The 25,678-nt window shown below is 38.6% G+C and overlaps 1 protein-coding gene and 1 pseudogene across 2 annotated transcripts in view; both read left to right on the top strand.

The window, feature by feature from the left end:
• The window catches only part of MAGI2 (membrane associated guanylate kinase, WW and PDZ domain containing 2), a 1,197,465-nt gene that overhangs the window by 203,697 nt on the left and 968,090 nt on the right, over positions 1-25,678 (top strand). The gene's annotated exons all lie outside the window — the stretch shown is intronic.
• On the top strand, positions 15,804-16,752 carry LOC114234546 (SKI8 subunit of superkiller complex protein-like; annotated as a pseudogene).

Consider the following 25,678-nt stretch of genomic DNA (forward strand, 5'->3'; position numbering starts at 1 on the left):
CAGTATGCTTTTTTTTAAAAATAGGAAAGTTTATTATTTTTTTAATTCCTTATTGTTGAAAGTATTACATCCTTTTCCCCCCATTGAACTCTTCCAGCCTGATCCCACCCCCAAGCACAGGTCCTCAACCCCTATTGTCTGTTTCCATTGGTTATGCTTATGTGCATGCATACAAGAATTTTGGTTGGTCTCTTACCACCCCCTCTCACACTCATCCCTGCTTTCCCTCTGAGGTTTGACAGTCTGATTTATGTCTCTGAACAACATAAACTGATGTACAGTATGCTTTAATATTTAACTAGAGGCCTGGTGCATGAAATTCATGCATGGGGGGGGGTGTCCCTCAGCCCAGCCTGCACACTCTCCAATCTGGGACCCCTCGAGGGATGTCCGACTGTCCCAACTGCTCTCCCCTGAAGGCCTTGTCCCTCCCACCTGCCCTACCTTGCAGGCCTGGTCCCTCCCAACTGCCCTCCCCTTCCGGCCTGGTCGCCCCTAACTGCCCTCCCCTGCCGGCCTAGTCCCCCCTAACTGCCCTCCCCTGCAGGCCTGGTTTCCCCCCACTGCCCTCCCCTGCAGGCCTGGTCCCTCCCAACTGCCCTCCCTTGCAGGCCTGGTCCCTCCCAACTGCCCTCCCCTGCTGGCCTGATCGCCCACAACTGCCCTCCCCTGCTGGCCATCTTGTGGTGGCCATCTTGTGTCCACATGGGGATGGCCATCTTTGACCACATGGGGGCAGCCATCTTGTGTGTTGGAGTGACAGTCAATTTGCATACTAGGCTTTTATTATATAGGAGAGCACAAGTTCCTTTCTCTTCACTCTAAATTTTCAGATTTATCTCAGCTAGTCTTTCATATTTGTTTTTGTAAGTTAACTTAATCATTTTGCCACAAATTACAATTTTCACAGGTGTACCCTGTGGGTTCTTCATACCTTAGTGGGTGCTCTTAGAGCCTTAGGCCTTGTCCAGGCACATGTTTCCTGGGAATCTACAACCAGTTTCTGCTTATAAACCATCTAGCAGCTGCCCAAGCACCAAACTTGATTCTTTGGAGTAGGGCAGGCCCATGATCAGATTTGACTGCTGTTCTTACAAAAAGGGAAAATGTGAATACAGAGACATGCACACAGGGAAATCACTGCATTTATGTTTGAGTTAAGCTGCTACAGACCAAGGAAGGACCAGAAGCTGGAAATTTAGAACAGATCCTTCCCTAGTTCCCTCAGAGGGAGCATGGCCTGCTGACACCTTGGTTTCAGACTTCTGACCTCCAGAACTGTGAGACAATACATTTCTTTTGTTCTAACTGACCCAGTTTTTCTGTGTTATGGAAGTCCTAGCAAACTAGTAGTACACTCTCCAATTGTACCCAATAAGTTGATTGGTTTTACTCTTTAAAAACAAACATAAAATTTATGATGGTTTATGTTGTATATTGTGAAGGAGTGCCCCATAAAATGAATCGTAGGTCATTGTTTTGTAATCAAAACAAACATAAATGTTAGGCTACTAAGAACACTGGCTAATGGGATGAGTATACTATATATAATTCTTATTTTAAATATTTATTTTCTTCCATGGAGTTTTATTTTAATTGAAGATCAAACCTCTTATTCCCAGTCAAACTTCTGATAGATCTGTATATTCTAAGTGGTTCCGTTTAAAAAATCTCAGTGGTGTTTTTTATAGTCATGTTTATTCTTCTCTGACAGGGTTATTGAAGTAAGTGAACTTTGAAATAGTTAGCTATAATTGCATGCATTTATAACAATGAACACTAATCCCCCAATATATCCAGAAATTTAAGAAGTACTATGTTGTGAATAATAAAATATTTTGGATAACTTAATATTTAAAATGTTAGATACATCTAAATGAAAACTCTATAAAATATACATCAATCTACTTTTGATTATTAAATACATATTGGGAATTTACAGTACTTTAAAGTCACTATTGGAAAAGTAATTATTCTTGAATAATTTAGGAGGTAGGTGGGGTGACCTGTCTGCTTAAGCTCTGTAGTTAATCAAATTCTGTGTAAAATGTTGCTCTAAATTAGTTATTACTTCCTCACATTAAGGAAAATGAATTTTGAATAAGCACTAATTGAAGTAAACATATTTTATTTAGTGCAAACAAGAGAGACAATGATCAGTGTTTGTGGAGTGTGTTTGGGAACTGAAAGTGGGGATTTAAAGATTACAAAGAAGAAAGAAATAATTACACATCCTGCTAAGTTTTTATTGAATTTAACAGCTATATGTCTTCTACAGGTTTTGTTGTTGATGTGGCTATTAATTTGGCTATGAGTTTTAATATTTTTTTTTAAAAAATCTAATCATAATCCTGTAAACTGCTATATTATTCTTTGATATACTTTTTGAACAGATGAAAATAAGAAAATATGAATTACCCCCTTTAGGGGGCTTCAGCAAGGCATTCAGACACATTTCTGAAAGCTGGCTAGGCCAACTTTGGATGTTGTATATATGGCCATGAACAGGACAGAGAGAATTCCTGTTCTGCTAATGTGACTATATTGATAGGAAAGTTAATGATACTTAAAAGTCCTCATGTTAGCCCTGGCCAGTGTGGTTCAGTTGGTTGGAGCATCGTCCCGTACACTAAAAGTCGGTAGGTTCAATTTCTGGTCAGAGCACATATCGAAGTTGCAGGTTCAATCCCTGGTCTGGTGCAAGGCAACCAGTCCATGTTTCTCTCTCTCATCAATGTTGTTTTTTTTTTTTTTCTCTCTCTATGTCTTTCTCTCAATAATATATTAATCCAATTGTTGGTAATATTTGGAGACTACTTGCTTCTTGCCCTGGATGCTAAAATAAGCTTTAAAAGAGGCACAATTAGAACCATATATTCTAATTCACTTTTCACATTTGCCTTTCTCAAGAAGTTAAGTACTACCATAATTGTGGGAAATTGTTCTAACTAACAGAGGGAACTCTAAGGGATAACAAAATCTGAGAAGAAATAGAAGCAAATAAATTTTTAAAAGGGACTGAAATGGAAGGGGGGAGTGAAGATGAGTATCTTGTGAAATCACTGATGATGCCAAGTGTAGAAAACTTTTCAAGAAGAAGAAAGGAGCCATTCTGCATCCTTAGTGAAATATTTATTTCAGGCAAGACCTCAATAATGGATGCTAATAAAATTAGGTGGAAGATTATTTGTATATGCCAAAATAGCACCCCACTGGTTGATTACTAATTGCAAAGGAGACAAAAATATGTATCTTTAGAGAGAAAAACCTGCCAGACACCACCATCACCAAATGATCAAACTTGTCACTAATAGAGCCATCTAATATTAGGGACCTTCTTCTGAGGGGTAATGTGAAGTAATCAGTATCACCTATGAAAAAATCTCAAAAAATTTAAACCAGATCTCATTAAACCTCTATAACCTCACCCTCTATGCTTCAGCAAATATTGAGGATGGAGGAATAATATATGAAAACACAATGAATCTATCAATTAAATCTAGAATGTGAGTCATTCAAAAGACAACTGACCTAGAATGTTCCAAAAGTAAATGTCGTTTTTTTTGTGTTTTTTTTTTTTGGGGGGCGGGGGGAAGGGGAATAGAATAATTGTTTAAGATTTAAAGAGTTAAGGACTATAACAACCAAATGCATTGCATGACGCCTGAGTATGAGAATGTCAAATGAGTAACACAGCTAACAGTCATTTTAAGGACAATAAGGAAGTATGAATATGTGCTGTGTGGCAGATAATATTAGCAAATTAGTGTCAGTTTTCTTAGTTGTAATAATGGTGTGTGGTGTTATCAGAAAGTGTCATTATTTTTAAAAGGTGCAAACTGAAGAATCTGAAAGTGTCTGCATCTCATGATACCTTCAATTTACCTGCACAATTGTTAAGCAAAATACACACCCACACACACACAGCAAATGGCAAAATGTTAAGTATCATTGAAGAATCTAGGTGGTGGACATAAATGTAATGATTATACACTTTAAACTGTTCACTGTGTTTTAAAATGTTTCTGAAAAAAAGTGTGTTTGGGGAGAGGGGGTGCAAATGCTGCTAAGAGATTCAACAGGACAGGTTTAGCGTGAAGGAGGTTGTTTATTTCTTTTGTGAGAACAGTTTTAGCCATCTTACAATAGTTTGAGAAAAAAGAAATAGCAAGTTTAGACCACACATGGAAGAAATTTAGCAGTGAAGAGATAGAAAAAATAACTGAAAATTAAGGGAAACGTGGATTTGAAGGGGAGATTATGCTTTTCTATTTGTATAATTTGACTTGGTGTTTTTTGCTTATTTCTTGTTTTAGCATACTCTTGTTTTGAGGGTAAAAGAGGTGACTGTTGCAGCACTAATGGGGAAGAATGAGTAGAGAGGAAAAGATTGAATAGGAAGGAGAAAGAGTAGAGGCAGGTTGTGTCAAGGGTCTTGGAGTTAAATGGGTATGAATAAGGAACCAAAACAATGGAAGGCAGAAACAGATTTTCTATGAAACTTGTAAGTTTTAGCTTCAGGGCCCTCACTTGCACACTTCTTCCCAAGATCCTGCAACTAATTTCTAATTTGCATTTTTGGGGAGGAGGGCTCCTTAAATTGTGTAAAACTTCAGACCTTACAAAACCTGGATTCACATCTGTGGGAAAGTATTAAGAACAAAAAGGTGTAAACTTCTTGAATATATAAAGTAGAGCTTCTCAAACTTCAGCAAGCCTGGTAATCACTAGGAGATCTTGTTAAAACATAGACTACTGAGTTGCAGTATGCTTTCACTTTTACCGATGAAATAACTAAGACTCATAAAAATTACATATGCTGGTACTAGGTCTCACATACTATGATTTCAGAGGTCTTTCTTTTGTACCATGCATGAACTATCTATAGTCTGTTTTATTATCTATATTATCAGAAAACTTCTACTTATCTTCATTTGGACTGTGAAAAAAAAATTGGTCTTAGTGACTCCGTAGGTTAAATTACAAATGTTTCACAATACTGAAAAATTAACTTCTATTGCTGCACAACAAATTGGCATAAGCATAGGAGCTTAAAACAACACATTTATTAGCTCACAATTTCCCTGGATCAAAAGTGTAGGTATTAGTTAACTGAGTTCTCTGCTGAGGGTCTCACCAGGTTGAAAGCAAGGTGTTGGCTGGGGCCTTGGTCTCATCAGAGGCTTGGGTCTTCTTCCAAGTCTACCCATTGTTGACAGAGTTTTGTCCCTTGTTCCCTTTGCATGTAGAACTGAGAGCCAGAAGGCAGTCTCCACTTGCAGGCTGTCAGTCAGGAGATATTTTCCACTCCAACAGCCTCCACCTTATTCCCTGCCAAATGTCCCCTCCACAACATGGCTTTTTTGTTCTTTGAAGTTAGAAGAGAGTATCTTCAGCTGGCCAAGGCAGTCAAATAATGTAACATAAGCGAGTGCTTGTGCTGAATGCTGTAACTTCATCTAGGATGTGGCTCTCCCCACATTCAAGGGGAGGGGAGGAGGAGGGTGGAAGCTTAGGGGCCTTCTTAGAATGCTGCCTATCCCACCCAAAAATATCTGAAAATTTATCTATTGGCAGTTTATACTTGGTGAAATATTAATATTTTCTAGTAATTATATTAAAAATCTTTGAGATTTGCCCAACTAGCATGGCTTAGTGGTTGAGCAGTGCCCTGTGAACTAGGAAGTCGGTTCAATTCCTGGTCAGGGCACATGCCCAGGTTGCAAGCTTGAACCCCAGTGGGGGGCAAGCAGGAGGCGGACAATCGATGATTCTCTCACATCATTGATGTTTCTATCTCTCTTTCCCTCTCCCTTCCTCTCTGAAATCAAAAATATATATATATATATATAATATATATTTTTTTTTTTTTTTTTAAATCTTTGAGATTTAAATTAAGATCTTTCTCTAGATGCTTGTGTGAAATCTGTTTTAACAATCAAGCAAAAACATAGGACAAGCATCCCATTCTTGGTAAAACAATGCGTTTGTTATCTGTGATGTGACTGTAATTGCCTCCTTTGTTAATGTTGTTCCTGATTTTTAGAAAATCCTTAATAGCTTTCCTTTGGGGATTATTATTCTTTGAACATGTATATTTCTGTAACTATTCAGCACTGTCTTATAAAAGGAAACTAGGATCCTGTCTGACAGTTGAGCAGCACATGAGTTTATAATTTAGTATTATGTTATATTTTTTTAAAGCTGTGAATATAATAATAAAGATTAAAACACTGCAGGGAGTATGTGTCTGTAGCAGTTATAGGTGTTAATTATGTTGTCAGCTAGAAGAGTGAACATTCAACCTCCTGAACTTGGGTCTTGGCAGATTGGCCAAGTATCTGATTTTAATGTGTTTGTTTAGAGTCTTACATATCTTTGCTCCTTTAGATTTTTTTTGGATTATTTTGAATATGGAAATGCAGATAGAATCAGACTCACTCTTTTGGATTCCAGAACTGAATGGTTTAGCATATTCACGAATGGGGTTTTAAAAGCTGAGCAGTGTGAACTGGATACTTAAAAACTGTCTAGAGTCTGGCCGGTGTTGCTCAGTGGTTGAATGTCAACCTATGAATTAGCATGTCTCTGTTCGATTCCCTGTAAGGGCATATGCCTGGATTGTGGGCTCAATCCCCAGTAGGGGGTGTGCAGGAGACAGCCAATCAGTGATTCTCTCTCATCATTGATGTTTCTATCTCTTCCTCTCCTTTCGTCTCTGAAATAAATAAAAATATATTTTTAAAAAACTGTCTAGAGCTTTGATCACAGTTGGAAAACCTTCAAAAGTCAGAGGATCGCTATTAACATAGGGCACATAAAAACCTGTGGTTTTTGTCAGCGGGCACTTAAAGTATTAATATGTTTCACTACTCACTAATAAATATGTGCATTAGTTAAGCTAAAACGCACTGAGAATTTTAAAAAAGGAAAAAGAAAAGCAACTAAAGAAACCACTTATTTAATGCTTTGCAAGACCTGTGAGAAGTTGTTTAATATGTACTTATTTATTGTGACTGACTATGACTAAAAAATAAAACTCTGTCTGGCTTTCTTAGTATTCTGATTTTCAGAAACAGAAAAGCTCATTCCTGTCAGAAATTTATTCAAAATAGGAAAATTTAATACCAAACCTTATATAGGTAGCTGGCTTGCTAACATGATAGTCTGATTATGAAAGATCTCAGGCAGATGCAGAAGCAATGCTCCATTTCTTGTTCTGTATGGATTACAACAAGTCTTTGATATTTTAAATGGTTTTTAGTAGGATGAAGACCCAATTTTCAACAAGGCCCACAGAACCTTGTTACTGCCCTGCACCTACCTGAGACCAGAGATTATTGCACGCCATTCTTCCTCTTACTGTAGACTTCAGTCACATTAGCTTTGCTCTTCCAGTTCCTTGAAAGAGGTGTACACTGTGCCAACAACCTTTGCATATACTGTTCCTTCTTTATAGAACACTAGGGGCCCAGTGCATGAATTCATGCACCTTGAAAGGAACTATGGGCCACGAGGCTGTGGTAGGCACAGGGGCAGGTCTCAGCCCATCCTCCATGCCCCTGCCTGGCCCCTCCCACTTCGGCCCCGAGTCCCCTGTCTGCTGGCAGCCTTGCTCCCACTGCCGCAGCTCTCACAGGCTGATGGCAGAGCGATTGGAGTCGGAGCCAGGAGCGGGTGCAAGTGGGACCGGTGCTGTCAGTGGGTGCGAGCGGTGGCTGCTGCCCTAATCACCCCTCAGGAGCAGGGGGTGGTGGAGAAGCCCTCAGGGGCAATCAGGGCCGGCAGCCACTGCTCCCACCCACTGATGGCGCCCAGTGTTTGGGACTGGCAGTGGGTACCAGCAGTGGATGCGAGTGGCAGCTTTGGCATTGGCAGAGGGTGCGAGCGGGCCCGGTGCCGGCAGCAGGTGCAAGCGCCGGGTGGAACTGCAGTGCACAGGAGCAAAGAATTTTCAGTAACCACCAGAGGCTCACCCCAATGACAGCACCCAGCGCCCCACCTTGGTCTGGCGCCCCTGCTCACCTGCTCCACCATCCCACCAGGGCCGATATCCGCCATGTTCCGCACATGCCCCTGGTGGTCAGCTCACATCATAGTGACCAGTTGTTCCAGTTGTTCAGCTGTTCGGTCTCTTTGCATATTAGCCTTTTATTATACAGAATACACATCTCTGCCCCCCCCCCATCTTTGGCTTAGAACTGATCTTTGTCATCTCTGAGGACTCCTTCCCCACCTCCCCACCAGTCTTGTTAAATTTCCTTGTTATATGGAACAATGACATTCTGTTCTTTCCAAGTCCTTCACTGATATCTGTCACAGCCCCCAATGCACTAGAGTTAATTCTAAGAGGTCAGGGACCTTGTTTACTGTACTTACAACTTGATATCCAGGGTCTAGCACATGCTAAGTATATAGAAGATACTGAACAAATACTTGTTGACTGAACACAGGAATAAATGAATAAATAAATGGATACATAAAAGCATGTATGGATTTGATTATCCATTTCCTCAGAACATGATGATATCAATTAAAAGATACACCTGCAAATAAGCAAAGCATGGAGCAAAGTCAGCAACCACTCTACCCATTAACAGTGAGCCTGCCTCATAGACCCATGCCTGCCAACCAGCTGGCATTATCACTATTATTTTGATGTCGTGGGATGTGCCTTGTGAAATTTTTAATAAGCCCAAAATAACAAAGACAGATGGTGACCTGAACACATTATGGAATGTCAACACAGTTCCTATCCTTTCCACAGGTGGGCCAAACATATGGAAAGGAAGAATATAGCCTGAAAGGAATTGCACAAGCCATGAAACAAAATAGATTTGCACTAGCAGAGTAGTTTTCTTGCCTTTCCTGGAGAACAAAAGAGCAGCAGACCATTCCAGGGAGGCAGAAAGTATATAAGAAACAAGCAGAGATGGCAAAAAAAAAAAAAAAAAAAAAAAACCACCAAAAGACAAAAAAGTAACGTTGGCCAGGAGTGAGTGAAGAGGCTAAACGGTGTAGCCAGAGAATAGTTTATCGTCTATGTCCACTTTGCCTTCCTACTTGAGACGATCTTTTCCATGCCAATGATGCCTTGACACTTAAATCTCGAGAAGCACAAGAAAGTAAAATAAAATTCAGCCATTTACATATTTTTTTCTTAAAAACAGTCATGAATAGTAATAGTGTGACTTAGTATGACATTTGTTAGTTATTCTTCAAGCTGATTCTATTCCATTTTTTTTGTATTTTACCAGCATTAGCAGAGAAACATTCTTCATAGAGAATCAAAACAAGATAAAATGCAATCAAATTGGTAATAAAGTAACATTTTTCAAGTCAAGAGAAGGAAGCTTGACATGCAAATGCCATTTAGCAAAGTTGATATTTTGGGATTTCTTTGCTCTTTTGTCAAATGCTGAAATCAAGATTTTTTTTAATCACTGAGATTCAATGAATATTGCATTAAAGACTTTCAAATTTGTCTTTGAAAAGGTACAAATAGAAATTTTATCTGGTTAAGATAAACTGAAACTAATTTTCACCTGTTGAAAGATATTCAAAGAAGCATTATCTACAACCCCTGACAGTTGTGAATGCGCCTCTATAAGTATATTCCTTTCTTACATAAGAAAATAAAACATTACAGGTTTCCCCCAAAAAAGGAATTTAGAGTTAGAAATTAGAATGCAAAGGGAAAATGTCCTCTCTAATAAAATGGTAATATGCAAATTAACCATCACTCCGCTACACAAGCCACGCCCACCAGCCAAGCCACGCCCACCAGCCAAGCCACGCCAATCAGGGCGAGTATGCAAATTAACCCAAACCAAGATGGCTGCAGACACAGAGAGCAAGGTTTCCCAGGTAACAGAGCAAGCCAAGCTTTCCATAGCCGTTGCAGGCCTAAGCCTCCACTCAAGCTACAAAGTTTCAATTATAGAAGGTAAACAAATTCAAACAGAAATGGCTGCAGAACAGAGCTTGAGAGAGCAAGCCAGGTTTGCCAGCGGCAACAGGGGAAGCAAAGCTTTCCGCACACCCTGGCCGGGCTCACCCGCTTAAGGCTACAAAGTTTCAATTGTAGAAGGTGAATTAACTGCCACAGAAATGGCTGCTGCCCCGGAGGGAGCAGCAGGCTTGGCTCCGCTCCAGGCTACAAAGTTTCAATTGTAGAAGGAAAATAAATCCCAGATACCAGGGCCTCTGCTTGGGTTGCCAGGGGTGTGGCTGGCCTGCAAACCACCACAGGCCCCTCGCTCAGGCCACCCCATGCCCCAAGGGAACCCCACCCTGATCCGGGACACCCTTCGGGGCAAACCAGCTGGCCCCCACCCATGCACCAGGCCTCTATCTTATCTAATAAAAGAGTGATATACAGATTGATCATCACTGCAACACACAATATAGCTGCCCCCACGTGGTCAAAGATCCTGCCTCCATGTGGACACAAGATGGCCACTACAAGATGGCCAGCAGGGGAGGGCAGTTGGGAGGCACCCAGCCTGCAAGGGAGGGCAGTTGAGAGGGACCAGGCTTGCAAGGGAGGGCAGTTGGAGGTGATCAACCCTGCAGGAGAGGGCAGTTAGGGGTGACCAGGCCGGCAGAGGAGGGCAGTTGGAGGTGATCAACCCTGCAGGAGAGGGCAGTTAGGGGTGACCAAGCTGGCAGAGGAGGGAAGTTGGGGGCAAACAGGCTTGCAGGGGAGCAGTTAAGCATCAACCAGGCTGGCAGCGGAGTGGTTAGGGGGTAATCAGTTTGGCAGGCAGAAGCGGTTAGGGGCAATCAGGAAGGCAGGCAGGCAAGCAGTTGGGAGCCAGCAGTCCTGGATTGTGAGAGGGATGTCCGACTGCCCGTTTAGGCCGATCCCACCAGGATCGGGCCTAAACGGGCAGTCGGACATCCCTTGAAGGGGTCCCATATTGGAGAGGGTACAGGCTGGGCTGAGGGACAACCCCCTGCTGTGCACAAATTTCGTGCACCGGGCTTCTAGTATATTATAAAGTGATTGATAAAAGTTGTTGGCAAAAGATGGCATAAAAATAGTTATTTTACCTTTCTTCTTTTAATTGAGCTTTTCTATTTCTTAATTATTCTGTTTTGGCATGGAAAATGTAGGGACTTTAGTTTTTTAGATACTAGATCACCAGTGAAAGGCGACCATGGAAGTGATAATGCTTTATCCATGAATCTTAAGCTTTGCATGAACACTTACTGAATGGTCTCTGCTTTGCTCTTCTTCAGCCCATCCTCCACTGAAGTCAAGTGCCAATCTGACCCTCTATCTCTTTTTGCTTAAAACCCTGCCATTACAATATATAGATGATGTATTATAGAATTATACATTTGAAACATCACTAGAAAATTCAATAGAAATTTTTACAAAACTTCTGTCAGGGCTTCCACTGTGTTTAGGACAAGTCCATCCCAGACCTCACTCCTGGTCTTCACCTCACTTACTCCATCTCCTTTTATACCTCTACCACACCCACCTTCTCTTACAGCCTCTCAGGGCCTTTATTGCTCATCAACTAGATGCATTGCCCTCCTCTTCATCTAGGTAACTCAGATGCTTTCATCGGATTTCTGAGCTCACTCCAGAGGTCTTCCCTGCTGTCCCTCTAACTAGGCCATCCCCCCCACCCCCCCACCCCCCCGTTATGTGATTTTATGACTCCAGGAGGTTTTTCTTCAAATATCTTAACACAATTTGTGTTCTTTATTTGTAAAACTATTCTATTATTGCCTGCACCATAACAGATAAACTGTGAACTCCATGAGGGACAGATCTAGGTCTGTTTCTCACCCGTGCTTCTAACAGCCTAGTGGGCATTCAATGAGCAGGTGCTGAGTGGATGACTAAATGAAGTTCCTTGGAGGTATGAAACAATAAGTGGCTTGTAAAACAAATTATATTTAGGGGAACTAAGATTTTAATGATATAAAAATTATTGAAAGCATCTATAATAATTAGAGAGCAATATGCAAATCGACCTAAAGGCCGAACAGCAGAACAACCCTCCGGACGACCTTCCGGATGAAGCCGGGGCTGCGAGGGCGGCCAGGGCAGCCGGGGCAGCAGAGGCCTACTCTTGCACGAATTTCGTGCATTGGGCCTCTAGTTCTCAAATAAAAGAATACGGTTGTTGCTAATGCTGAAGCAACCTTTGAAGTCAAACATTCTTCAGAAAGTGAAATATTATTAGGTATTCAGAGGGGGAAAATGCTCCATAGAAAATAAATACAACCCCCTGATTCAATTTGGAAATGAATATATGGACTATTGATTGATAAGTCATAAAAGGTGATTATATTCTCTACTTAAATGAAAGGGTTATGAAAATTATGCTTATTTAAATGTCACATTCACATAAAAAAAAGCCAAAGAATACAACAAAACATGTTTGTTTTCTCATAGATTCAGAAAAGGCATAGGCTTGCAAGGCTAGACTTAGCAAAACACCTCAAAATCACTGGGAAGCTTCCTCAAAATACACATATTTGGGATCTCCTGGCATTCTAAATAAGGAAGACTGGGTGGGCCTTGTAAATCTAAAGGCTGTCAGAGGGGAAGGGGTTAAGGGCTTGTGTTAAAAAGATAAAGGGATTAAGCAAAACACACACACACAAACACACATACATACACACATAAACTCATAGACACACAGACAATAGTATGGTGATTACCAGAGGTAAAGGGAGGTGTGGGGGGAGGTAGAAAAAAGTGCATGAGAGGTAAATGATGATAGAAGGAGACTTGACTCAGGGTGGTGAACACACAATACAATATTCAGATGATGTATTATATATAGACTTGTATACCTGAATCCTATGTAATTTTATTAACCCATGTCACCCCAATAAATCTAATAACAAAGAATATGAAAGAAAAAATTTTAAATGCTGTTAAAAAAAGAATTAGTCTATTTTAGAAAATCATTTTGCGTAGTCTTCAATAGCCTAATAATAGATACAATGTATTTGATGCTTATTATGTAGCAAGCACCATATAGTATGTGTTAGTTTATGCGATCCTAGCATTAGATACATGAATGATTGGAGAAGAAATATATCTGTCAGCCAATGAGAACACTTACTACAAAGGCTCTGCTTTGTAGTCCCTATGGCACATACTAGTATAGCTGTCATATTTTTCTTAATAGCTCATGTATTATAGATTCCTGTTGTTCTTTCTCAAATGAGCATGGAATGAAATGTTAGGTTGTTCAGTGTGAATCAGGACAAACCTGGGCCTAGTATTTTCGGGAAAGCCTAGAATATTCCAGAACCAAAGTGACGATATGCTTCTTAGCATTGTCAGCTGAACCATCCTCCCAGCTAAAATTGTCAGGAGTATATATCTGGATCAGAGACTACATTAGTGTAGAAGAGTCTGCTTTTGATTTAGTTCTATTTTGGAAGAGACTGCATAAGCAGTAACTATGGCTACAACTCCAAGGTCAGGATTTACCAGCCAAGAGTTTGTAGTACAAATAATTGATCACTTATTTGTTGTTCTATCCTTACCTCGTTAGCATTGTTTGTACTATTTTAGATTGAAAAATATAAATTTATTTGTTTATATATGCATATGTGCATGCTGTAATGTATTTTAATTATAAATCCCTATTTTACCAAAGAAGGTAATTAGAGTTAGATTAGGTTGTATGTATATCTAAGGTCACTTCCCTAGTAATCAGTGAAGCCAGTACTGGAGCACAGGTCTTACAGAAACCAAAGTCATTGCCACATTTCACCATCAAGGCACACAGCCTTACCTCAGACCAGCTTTCATGTCATTCTAGGTCATACCACCACCTCCATTCCCAATTTCTACTGCTGGATATTCTAATCCCCTACCGCTTTACCTTTGACTCTCGATATTCCATATACTTGCCCTTCTTTGTGTTTCTCAAACTCATTGAGCTCATTCTGTACTTTGCCTTTGCTTTCACTCTTCCCCTGCCTGGGTCATCCCATCCCCTGATGTTCACTTGTTGGCTGTCTGCTCAAAGCTCATCTCCTCAGAAGTACCTTCCCGGACTATCCATTTAAATAAATACTTGCCTATCCGAACTCGCCTCACCGTCTATCACGTGATCCTGTTTTATTCCCAGTACTTACCACTTCTTTAAAGTATCCTAGGTATTTATTTGTTTCTGAGTTTGTTGTTTATCTCTTCCACTAGAATCCTGAAATCTTATATTTTTTTATTTACTATTACATTTTTTTTTCTGTAAATGACTAGGTGATAGCTTATTTGTCTGGATTTAGCAGAAGTGTGTGCCAAGTACTAAAGATACGAAGATGAATAAAATAGAAATGATTTTATCAAGACATTTATAATAATAATAGTTGTAGAGAAAGCCTTTTAAAATCTCAAATCAATGTTCTGTCTCAGGATAACATAAGGTTGAAATTGATGCTTCAACTCTAATTTATCTTGCAATAAGAGAGAGGTGAATGTTCTCACTTCAGTAAGCACTAATGTCTCCTTATGTTTATAGAGCATGGATGATTTGGGTGGTCAACGTTAGGTCTGGACAATACCTGTAATTCCCTGACCTGTATTCTCTACATAAACACCTGGAGGACTTTATCCATGTGACAGGTTCTGGGATCTCCTGAGATCCAGATTCAGACATTTAGTATTGTGAGAGCACTTCCCCAGTCCACTGGGCTTACCACGCAGGCTTGGGATCCACCAAACTCTGCTGCCTGGCTCAGAGAAAAAAAACTTCTGTGTTTTGTGCTGGCAATTAATTTTAGGAAAATAACATAGATTTGCCTGCCTTGAATCTCAAAAGCAGGAGTACTTTTTTAAACCAAACTAAATCTTAAAATTGAAGTTCGGTTCTTTTAAAAATCATTTATTCAGACACTGACTTGGTGTCCATGTATAAATCCTTCCTACCGAAGAGCACACGGTGCTTTACAAACATTAACCACAGGAGAAGTATGAATCTTGACAAAAACACTGTCAGCGAGATAAAATGTTTTTTCGTAGATGAAACAAGTATAATTCTTCCTTTCAGCTTGTATTTCAAATAGTATTTCTTGCCCTAGTGACATATGAATCTGTTTGATGCTTTGTTGGTTATGTGTATTTTATATGCACTTTGATATTCTTTTGCACACCAGCAGTTAAACAGTCTCTTTTCCATATGTGTCCTTTCATCTTTACCTTTAAATGAGAAATCACACATTATTTCCATTACATAAATAAGGAAGGGGAGTTGAAGTCCTACTTTACCTTGTACCCCCAAGGGTTCTTAATTTGTTCCTTTTTGATTGTCTCCAACTTTTCTGAGCTGGCTTCCCTGAATTTCAGTTAGACTGGTGTGGTTTTTTTTCTTCTGTTTTTTTTTTTTCTTTTTTCTGTATTCTCTCACAATCTACTATAACACTAAGTTTTCTGGACTTCAGATACCTGAAGTCTTGGACAAGGATCTAACAAAGGACTGTGTGAGTCGGTCTTCATGGCTGGTGGGAGACTCTGTCACAGGGGCTGCTGATGGCCTGGGTGGTGGGAGGGGCAGGTGAGGCACGGTGCACCCGAGCAGGCCCGAGGTGGATTCTGTGACTCCCTTTATCCTGCTGCCTCTCGGGTGCATCCTGGGAATATTCTGTGCCGCCTTGAGGTGAGGGCTTGTGTCTGTGGGAGAGGTCCCTGTCCTAGTAGATGAATGGACCATCCTAACTGAACTTTTTCAGAGAAGGACCATGCTGTCTTCTTAGGTAGGGAGCCTCCCATCACGGGACAGAGCTGCCTGGCCTTTAGTGCTTCATCCTTGTCTGAAGAAATGACCAACCAGTACAATAGTCTCTTCACACAAGGGCAAGCCCACGATGATGCCATGTGGTTAATGGCCTGGGGGACAAACAAGAAAGAAAACTCAGACAGCAGTCACAGGGTCCCTGGATGACCTGGTAATGGCCTAAAAATGTCGTGATGAGAGGCTGAGCATGCTGTGGAGTCTGGAGGGACATCACTGGGCATGGTGTCTGTGGATATGAGCCACCCCCTGCCCACGGCTGCATCCAGTTCTCGCAATGCTCACATTCCTTTCTGGGACTTGGGGAAGGGCAAACAGATAAAGTCTATAGATGCAGGATGGGTGGATGCCTGGACTTTGGCCTTTTCACACTGATTCCCAGTATCTGGCTACAGGAACGCATGTGGGGAAAGGGAACGTTTTTGGTGTGGAAAGTGGGAAAAAGGAATATTCTTTGGACACGAGTGGAAAATTCATTCTAAGTATTGCATATAATCCTGATGGGAAGTATCTGCCCAGTGGGGTTATAGACAGAATCATCAATATTTTTGATATTGCAACTGGAAAACTGCTGCACACGCCGGAAGGCCCTGCTATGCCCATTTGCTCTTTGACCTTTACCCCGCATTCTCACTCCTCATCACTGCTTCAGATGATGGCTACATCAAGATCTATGATGTACAACATGCCAACAAGGGTACTCTGAGTGACCACGCATCCTGGGTGCTAAATGTGGCGTTCTCTCCTCACCTTGTTTCCAGTTCATCTGACAAAAAGTGTAAAAGTCTGGGATGTTGGAAGGAGGCCTTGCATTCACACCATCAACCACCAGGATCAGGTCCTGGGAGTAAAATACAGTGGAAATGGCTGAAAAATTGTGTCTGTTGGAGATGATCAGGAAATTCACATCTATGACTGTCCAATTCAAATGTTGAGGTCTTCCAGGCTAATGCTGCTGAGAGAATGTACAGATTGACCATAACATTCCTTATCTTTCTAGTGTAAAAGAAGTACAGCATTTATTATAGCAGAAACTTAAATTTTGTAGATACAACATAAATCTTTTCATGTGTTATTGGAAGTGCTGTTCATAGTTTAACATAGTGTTCTTAATGAAATAAATAAATATTTTTTAAAAAGAGTCTGTTTTATACATCTAAGGTCCCCTCCACTTCTAACAATTTTTATGTACAAATCCATAAGAAGCCACACCTAGACTTGTCTCCCTTTGTTCTCATTTTTTAAATTATCCCTATAAAATTTACCTACCCTCTGTTACACTCTCCTGAAGTCCAGAATGCAGTTTAGGCTGCCTTTTAGAATAATTTCAGAAAATAGCTTTATCTGAAGATTAGTGGTTGACTTCTGGGGGATATTTCTATTGTACACCCACAGCCACACTATACTTATTATCAAAGACTCAATTTTAATGATAGAAATTAATTTACATCTCCCTCTGTGCTCTTAGGGTCTCAGAATATTTACTATGAATTGGATAAAAATAAAGAATAGGCATAGTTCATAATAAATTTTAGCAGAAAATAACTCACTAATATATTTTTATTGCAAGTGTCTAATTTAGCTAGATAAAGCTCCATGATTAAACATGCCATATGTTGGATTATTCTCTTTCCTTTTTTATATAATTAGGCATTAAATTTTTATAAAGCACTTTTTAAAAAAAATCCCACAACAAGAATTGATGAGCTGCAAGGGAACAAGCAAAAAGTTACATGGCACTCTTAAAATGCATGCTATCGAAAAATAACAGGGATGACCAATTCCTGCAAATATGTAAGGTATATAGCCTTCTTTGTCTGCTGTAACATAATTATAATTTATTCTTTCAACATGTAAAACTGCTTTGAGGAGCCAAACGTGTTGTGTGTGTGTGTGTGTGTGTGTGTGTGTGTGTGTGTGTGTGTTTAATCTGCATGATAATTTCAGAGGGGGAAAAAGGCTATGAACCCGGTTTAAATAAATACAATTCAATAAGTACACAACCTGAAGTTTAATTGGAGTAATCTCAATGCCTTTAACTAGTGCACTTATTTTAAAATGCTCTATTAGTCAGCTTTTAAAAGAAAAAAAATCACAATTTTTTGCCTTTTTAAAACATTTTATTGAGTTTATTGGGGCAACATTGGTTAATAAAATTCTATAGGTTTCAAGTGTACATTCTATAACACATCATCTGTATTGTGTATTCACCATCCAAAGTCAATTCTCTTTCCATCATCATTTATCCCCTCTTTATGCTCTTCTAACCCCTCCCCACCCCATCCCTTTCCCTCTGGTAATTTCCATACTGTAATCTGTGTCCATGAGTTTGTATTTTTGTTTTTATGTTTGTTTGTTTTTGGCTTAATCCTTTTACCTTTTTCAGCCATCCCCCCCAACCCTCCTCCTCTCTGACAGCTGTTAGTCTGTTTTCTGTATCTATGAGTCTATTTCTATTTTGCTTATTTGTTTATTTTCTTTATTAGATTTCACATATAAGTGGAATCATACAGTATTTGTCTTTCTCTGACTGGCTTATTTCACTTAGCATGATACTTTCCAGGTCCATCCATGCTGTCACAAAAGATAAGATTTCCTTCTTTTTTTACACCTGAGTAGTTTTCCATTGTGTAAATACACCACAGCTTTTGTATTTACTTATCTATTGTTGGAATTTGCACTGCTTTGGAACCTTGCCTACTGTAAATGGTGCTGCAATGAACATAGGGGTGCATATATTCTTCAAATTAGTGTTTCGAGTTTCTTCAGATATATTCCCAGAAGTGAAATAGCTTGGTCATAAGGCCGTTTTGTTTCTAATTTTTTTAGGTAACTCCATACTGCTTTCCACAGTGGCTGTACCAATCTGCATTCCTACCAACTGTACACAAGGGTTCCTTTTTCTCCATATCCTCACCAATACTGTTGTTTGTTGATTTATTCATGATAGCCATCTGACAGGTGTGAGGTCATATCTCATTGTGGTTTTAATTTGCATTTCTCTGATGATTAGTGACTTTGAGCATATTTTCATATGACTGTTGGCCATCTTTATGTCCTCTTTAGAGGAGTGTCTCTGTTCAGGTCCTTTGCCCATTTTTTTTAATTGGGTTGTTTGTTTTCTTGGTGTTGAGTTGTATGAGTTCTTTAAAAATGTTGGAAATTAACCCCTTATTAGATGTATCATTGGTGAATATGTTTTCCATTCAGTGGGTTGTCTTTCATTTTGTTGATGGTTTCCTAAAGAAGAATTCACAATTTAATACAAAATCTGAACTTTCACATGCAATTATCTAGTAAATATTAGTTGTTGTTGATTCTGTAGTCTTCTTAAAAAGAAAACCAGAAGACTGCTTAGTACCACAAATTTCTTTCAATCTTGACATCTTGGATACTTAAATTTGTTAAAAAGAATGGAAAAGTGAATTATGGTTTTCTGATATGAAAAACCATTTAAAAATTCTTGGAAATGATATTATTAAACATTTATTCCATGATCAACACTCTGTGAGAATATCAAAATGAAGAGAAGTACTAGTTTTAGAACAAGTTATTTATGTAATTAATTATATTGATAAAGTTCTCTTTTATATAGAGACAAGTGAGTCATTCAATATATATAATCTCTGCCAAGTGTTTCTAAGTTTTAGGTTTACTTTAGAAGTAAATGTCTAGTAAAATGTTTTTAATTCATCATTATCCAAAGAGAATTGACAATACATTTATGGGAGGTGGGGTATATCAGTCAAATGTTCGACCCTAACGAAACAAGGACACAGGATAAGAGGCAGGAAACCAAAAATGTTCAAATCATAATATGTATCTTCCAAAATAAGAAAGTTTTAATGTAAGACACGAGTCCCTGGGAATAGCAAGAGACTAAGAAGAATATAAATGGAAAGAAGGTGGGAAAGGGAAAGTGTTGGTTGTCCCAGTAATTCAAGCTTTATCTCCTTCCACATTTGCCTAAGGCTGATTCTACTCTTGTTCTTCCAAATAACAACTGAGTCTAGTTTTGTGTGTCCTAATTTAAAGCTCACAGAATGAGCCTTTTCTCATAAATTAAGCAAGCTCAAAAGAACTTGCCTGGCCCTAGTGTCTCAGTGGTTGAGCATCGACCTATGAACCAGGAGGGCACAGTTCAATTCCCAGTCAGGGCACATACATGCTTGATCCCCAGGCTGGGGCATGCAGGAGGCAGCCAGTCAATGATCTCATCATTGATGTTTCCATCTCTCTCTCTCCCTCTCCCTTCCTCTCTAAAATCAATAAAAAAAAAATATTTTAAAAAAAAGAACAGTATTTGGATTGTAGGGTGTGAACAGAGTTTTAGTGTAGCTTTTGATTTCTTCCAAAATAAAAAGGCGCATCAATCACTCTCTTCAGTGCCAACTCCTAACAAAATTAGTGACATAAAGAAGAAGGGGATAGTAACTGAGTGTACTAGTCCTTGAAAGTCCATCTTTCTCCCATGCCCCAAACCAAAATTGCTGAATCAGAGAGAAACGTCCTCTGGGCAGCAAGGCTGTGCATGAGCATGGTTTGGAATGCATGCCATTCCATTAGTGCCCTAAGACCAAATTCTTTAATGGTGAAATGAGTTCTCCTACTTCACTAGCATCAGCCTTCACTAGTGAAAACAAATGTCAGACATTATGTATTTCTGATTCCCTAAAAATGAATGCAGAAATTAAAATCCCTGGAGACTTCAGTTCTGGAGTGGTACAGATTCAGAAGCCAGATGCTCTGTGGGCTCTTTGAAATAGACAAATGAGCATCAGCCTTAGTCTTCTGAGGACTGATAGTGCAGCCAGTACATGTTTTATTGGCTTCTTTTTTTCAACCTGGATTTTCACAGCAGGACTAGATTAGGTCTTCCTGTGTGCTCTCCCTAATTCATTGCTCTTTCTGCAGATGTTTGCCTAGAATACATTTTGTTTAGTTGTAGGTGGTTTCTTTTTTAACAGCTCAACGATGATATTATAATATTTCCCTGTTGAGATCAAATCAACAGACTATTATTTTAAGAATTCACATACTCTATAGAACATCATGCATTTCCTAGTATCCCCTGGGAACCCCAGGGTAATGAATGGGCTGTGAAGTATGTGTGTGTGTGTGGGGGGGGGGGAGGTTAAAAAAATCCGTTTGAAAGAAATATGAAACAGAAGACAAGAGCATATATATTTCTAGGTATATTTCCAACAGAAAAATAAAGTATGAAGAAAAATATGCTTATTGGAACAAGCTGTGTTAAGAATGAGCATATGTATTTTCTAGGAAGTAGTATATCCTTTCTTGTACCTAAAGCATGTTAGGTAATGACTTCCTAATGTTAAAGTCCAAGCCAGCTCCTCTATTTCTGTGAAGAACCACATGGACTCTTAGAATAACATTCCCAAACCTAGTAGGAAAGTCAGAAATTTCATTTCCATAGAAACCAAAAATGAAACAATAACTTTAATATGAGTGCAGAGCCACAATTAGAGCAGCAGCACTTTCCCTGACTGAGAGACATGGTCACATTGAGTATTCACAGAAACAAATAGAATGGGTAAGCGGAGGGGCAAGGGTCAGGTGTGTCAACAAAGAAATATTCTATAGAAATGTTAAAAGGCAAAATTTGAATGTGTTGACTTTCATATTTATAATTCGAACTGTTTGAACTTTGAAATGATTTGTTTGAATTTCTAATCATCAGTTTCTTCATCTATAAAATGGGAGTAATAATACTTGCTACCTGCTTTTAGGTAATTAATATTCACATTGAGTGCTTACTACGTGACAGGCATAATGTGCCTTATATGAATTTACTCAATTCTCACTATAGTTACTTATTCTGTAGATAATATGCAATAGTTATATGGTGCTTGGCACTGTTCTGAGTACTTTGTCTACATTTATGAACATATCTTTTCTATAATTTATTCTCTCTTTTAATGTTGCACTCTACGCATGATAGTAATATTGAAATTTGAGGGCATATTTAAGTTATCAGATGTCTTAAACTATTGTTTAAAAGTTCTTACAAATTACCAGAATTAATTCTGATCTGTGCTGAAAAGCAGAAGCTCATATTGGTTCTATATCTAACTGCATAATTACTAGGCGTGGTTCACTGGTTTCTGTTTTTAGCCAATAGTCCTGAAGTGTTGCAGGATTTGAAGTTCAGTGTTAGCCATCTATACTGCCATTGTGATAGTGTGGTCAGAGTTCTTTCATTGTACTCCTTATCATTTGAGTAATATTTCCAACGCAAAAAGAGCATGGTCATCTAAAGTTGGGCAAAATAGGTGCACATTCAGAACTATGGACATGTGTCAGTTATTTAATCAAGACAGTTTTAGGACATGTCTTTATCTTAGTAAATGTTGCAACAAATAAGTATTTGTATACTTTGATACCTTCACATCATTGAATATTGGAAATTAGCAGGTTGTCCCTACCTATATTCTTAGAGCCAGATTTGAGAGGTTTGACATCACCTGTCTGCTTTATGCATCTAACTTACTACTTTGCACAAGTTAAAACCAAAATTACTAGAAGCACTGTGTAAAATTTTGTTGCCTGCTTTTATGTTGAGAGTGAGAACTGTATGTACTGATTGTACCCAATTTACCATGACCATTTGTCTAGATTATAATAGAGGAAGGAAATTTGAAAAAAAAATTGTTTTAGCAATCTTTTATTTTCACTACTTGTTCACTTATCAGAACAAAACTTCAAAAGCCTTTTATAAAAGGAGTAAGGCATAGTGTCACCTGAGATGTGTGAAGCATGGCATATGGAAATGAAGCTAATAGTAGTGTCAGAAAAAGTGTCACTTGTCAAAAAGCAAGAAGGGCAGGCACTGTGGCTGATGTGCTACCTGTTTATTGTATGGAAAACTTTCCAACCTCTGTGCTGGTGGATTAGAGACCATGACAGAGGATCAAGACATTCTCAAGATGGGAACAACTTAAAGGATGCTGGATAGGAGGTACAACTGAAGACCTACAACTGGCATGATTAATGGTAGAGTGTCAGGGTAAGTAAAATAAGAGGGATTCCAGATCTTTAGACTTGCTTTAAATTTATGTTCTGCTAAGTGCCTATACATATTTTAGGTCTAAACCCACATGTTGACATCATTATTGTAATAGTATTGTTATTATTACACACATAAAAACATACACTCACACATATGCACATTCACAAGAAATATTCTCCTGTTTCAGGCCTTCAACACACCTGTGTTCTTCACACCTAACTGGGTGCTCTTCCCAGTTAGGTATCTCATGACCTAGGCATGCAGTCTCAATGATGTAGCTTCAGTTTAGAAGCATTCTTCCTATTAAAAATCTCCAAAGATAAAATGTGTCTCTCAATCAGCTTTAATAACAGAAATTTATTTTTAGTATGAGCCAAACTGATATATTAAAGAAGTAAAGTAAGTTTTGATAATACACACTTTAATTATGGGAGATTTCAAGACACCGGTGTATAAATATAAACACCAGCAATCAAAGAATTCATGTAACAGAACAGATAAATGAAATAGGGAATAAAAGAAGAAAATGTTGTGAAAGTTGCCACATGAAAACTTATTTCAAGTTAATCTTCAATAGTGTCTCTACTGATTGTAATTAAAGTCAGGATGTATACCTCACTTTGGGAATCATGACTGTGAGAAAGTTTTTATTTTGTTTTGTAGCTTTTGTGCCCAACCAACATGTGTGTGGTAAAGAGCCAGGAGAGACAGAGTATTGACCCTGCGGTCAAGAAAACATAGATGAAATAAGAAAGATTAATAATATACAACTGCATAAAAGTACTATATTATGCATTACATGCGAGGCATTGTATAAGTATTGAGAATGTAGTTATCCTGCAAAGCTGGAAATTTTTTATTTTTATTTTATTATTTATTTATTTATTTATTTATTTATTTATAATCCTCAGCTGAGGATATTTTTTCATTGATTTTTAGAGGAGTGGAAGAGAGAAGGAAAGACAGAGAGGAATATTGATGTGAGAGAAACACATCTATTGGTTGCCTCCTGTACGCCCCTCGACCAGGGTCCGGGCCGGGGAGGAGCCTGCAACCGAGATATGTGCCCTTGACTGGAATCGAACCTGGAACCCTTTAGTCCCCAGTCTGATGCTCTATCCACTGAGCCAAGCTGGCTAGGACCAAAGCTGGATTTTTTTAGATAATGGGACTTCTGCTTCAAACGATATGTTAATAATGTATGTAAATATTGGCATCCCTTTCATATCTGAGAAACAAAAACATGAACAAAGCCACAGAGAAGTCAATCTTGGGATGGTCAGTAGTGGGGTAGCAAAAAGCTGGCGATTCTGGAGTTGAAATTTCATTTTGGATACTAGTGAAAGCAATATTATTTGGACATCTGCCTTGATTACTGAGTTAAATAATGTACATTAAAATGATTGGCTTTTGAGCAAACAAATGATAAACATAGGCCTAAAGGAACATTAAAATAAAAATGGTGTGCACCATTATTTGGGGAAGTAATGAGAGAAGTTACTATTATAGAATATAACAGGGTAAGAAATTAATTTGGCCATGAAAGAGATGTTTTATTAATTCATGACCAAGGTACTGGAGAATTAGACCAGTTGAAATGGCAACAGGGTATAGACATTTGAAAGAAAAAATTGGAGGGACTTGGTAACTTTCTGCAGAGTCAAATACATGAAAATCCATTAAGACAAGAATCATATCTTCTTGTTTTCTATATTATCAGTATCCAACACATTATCTGGAACAAAGAAATTATTTGATTAATGTTATACCTGATGAAGATAATGCAAGACAGGAAAATGAAAGAGTTGAAATAAGGATCCAAGTTTTTGAGAGACTGTTATAGAAATTGGGAATTTGAGAAGGGAGGAAAGTTATAATTATAGGGATTTAGGGTTTGTGTTGTTCATTTCTACTAGATGCTTTTTATTGGAAAGCCTAGAAACATTCAGAAACTGATGAAGGCACTGGGAAATTAAGTTAGTATTAATTCTATAAGTAAACCTAAGAACTTCATATACTTAATAATGTTGTCATTGCCAACAATTAAAATGGAGGTTATTTACATTGAATAAAATATCTTAGAATAATCTCATAATGTTTTATGTGATTAAACATCATGTCATTTCTTTGATCTCTAGGGACCAGCATGGTAGGAAAATAATATATGAAATAGATCAAATATTAAGAATAACTGGACCCCTGGCTGGTTTGGCTCAGTGGATAGAGCGTCAGCCTGTGGACTGAAGGGTCCCAGGTTTGATTCTGGTCAAGGGCACATGCCAAGGTTGCGGGCTCAATCCCCAGTAGGGGGCATGCAAGAGGCAGCTAATCAATGATTCTCTCTCATCATTGATGTTTCTCTCTCTCTCTCCCTCCCTCTCCTTTCCTGCCTGAAATCAATAAAAATATATATTATATTAAAAAAGAATAACTGGAAAATACATCCTAGAATTTTGAAATAATATTTTATAATATTGATTATGGTTCATAATCTGAAGTTCAAATTGGAGACCCTGAGTGAAGTCATGAATAGTTGTGCTGTTTTGACATTTTAATGCTCAAATCATTAATCGAGAGGTCAGAATTACCCTGTTTTTCACTACTATTCTCATATTTTTAAGACTTTGGGTGAGTTCTTATATTCTAGTTCTATTTTTAAGCACTACACACACTATGAATACATAAACAGTATACAATTATAATTAGCATGGTCTCAGAGGAAAGAATATTTCAAGTTCTATTCATAGAACAGAGAGAAACTTATATTCTTTTGAGAAGCTTATGGATTTTAAAGATTATATTTCCCTTTTTGGAGAATTAAAAAAAAATAGATACGCAGAAGTTAAATGACTTGCAAAAATTACCTAGCAAG

This window comes from Eptesicus fuscus, chromosome 14 (assembly GCF_027574615.1).
Source record: "Eptesicus fuscus isolate TK198812 chromosome 14, DD_ASM_mEF_20220401, whole genome shotgun sequence".
NCBI classification, from domain to species: Eukaryota; Metazoa; Chordata; class Mammalia; order Chiroptera; family Vespertilionidae; genus Eptesicus; species Eptesicus fuscus.